General features: G+C 33.5%; 1 protein-coding gene across 1 annotated transcript in view; it reads right to left on the minus strand.

The window, feature by feature from the left end:
* Positions 1-141: 141 nt before the first annotated feature.
* LOC107086458 (ly6/PLAUR domain-containing protein 1-like) overlaps positions 142-1,507 on the minus strand; it is a 15,371-nt gene continuing 14,005 nt past the window's right edge. Inside the window, exon 4 of the mRNA XM_015377403.1 lies at positions 142-1,393. The gene's annotated coding sequence lies outside the window, so the exon portion shown is untranslated. The remainder of the gene's footprint in view (positions 1,394-1,507) is intronic.

The following is a 1,507-nucleotide window of genomic DNA, read 5'->3' on the forward strand; positions in this document are numbered from 1 at the left end:
TTTACTAAAATGGTTTTAAGTTCTTGTTGGTTCAGGGAAATCCTAAAAAATAAATAAATAAAAATGAAATAACAAAAAAGAATTTGAAAATGCAAACTGAAAAAGAAAATAGAAAAAGGATATTTCTTTTAAAATGTCTGATGAGGAAAGGTTTCATTATTTTCCTTTTAATCTCCCTTTAGAATTTGAAAAATAGTCAAATTGCAGTATTTATTTCATGGATTAATAAATACACCGTAAAAGTCCTCATTTATAATTTAATTTAAAATGTGCGATTATGAAACACTTTTCAAATGGGATTTCTAAATATATGATTTAATCTGACATTGGGTTTTTTTATACTGACACCTCTGGTCCTCCATACTAACCCCTGCAAACTGCTAATGCTCTAAAGCTACATCCACATGACTAAACACAAGTGAAACCCTGGCGAGAAAATAAAAAGCTATAAATGAGCTTTTTTTCTAATAAAACAGGAATTTAAAGACCATTTTAGAAGGAGTAAAATGGCAAGTTATGACTCATTTACTAAAATAATAAAATATTAAATATCAAGTTGATGCCAATTGTAACAGCTTGTAGGGCAGTCAGGAAGTGACTCAGCATATATAAAGGGTGCCACGTAAGGAGGAGCTGAGGAGTCTTCACGAACATGATGTGAGAGCTGATTTTTCTGCAACATTTATTGAAATCACATATCAGCAGAATACAGCGTTACTCTTCACAGAAGACTTTAGAAAAAGCCATGAACATCCATCAGGCGCTCAGTCCCTGCTCCACTTAAAATAAAGCACGGTAAAACACCAACTGTTGAAAAATCCATTATTTGTCAGCATAAACAGATTTAAAAGTAGAGTGAAACAGAAATGTAAGGCATTTGTGTAAATAAGTGGATGCATGTCAGAATAAAAGTGCATATTTTCTCCTTAGATTAAAAAAAAAAGATTTTTCTCACTCATTTTAAATTTGCACTAAATAGCAATTTTATGTTATTTTAAATAATCCTTTCTATTATATGTCTGAGATTCCTTTATACTTCCTACTGTATTATGAAACAAGAAATAAAATCTGGCAGTGGATAAATATGCTTCAAAATGCCTTCTGAGATATAACAGCTAGAATACCAACACAAAATAAGCTAAACACAGATGTTTTAAACCGGATTATCACCAAAGGAAAGCCTGAAAATGATCAGAAGTTCTACTGGCACTGATTACAGAACGCTCCACTTCACTAAAAGCAAAGAAAGTAAGAAACGATGTGGCTGCAGAGGGAAATGGTCCTGTAGAACGGCTGAAAAACTGATGCAGAGAGGTCCCGGCATCCATTAGATCAACAGTGATGCGGAGTCTGAATCTGCTCACCAGTTGCTGCTTAGAGCCCCAGGAAGGCCCTGTAACAAAAGGTCAACATTCAGGAGATTAAAAAGGTTGGTAGAAGAATAATAACTCAAAGCATTTTTTATGGTGGACATGCAACAAAAGAATAATCTGCTCCGCATATCCAT

The sequence above is a fragment of the Cyprinodon variegatus genome, unplaced genomic scaffold (assembly GCF_000732505.1).
Source record: "Cyprinodon variegatus isolate N-32 unplaced genomic scaffold, C_variegatus-1.0 Scaffold153, whole genome shotgun sequence".
Taxonomy (NCBI): domain Eukaryota; kingdom Metazoa; phylum Chordata; class Actinopteri; order Cyprinodontiformes; family Cyprinodontidae; genus Cyprinodon; species Cyprinodon variegatus.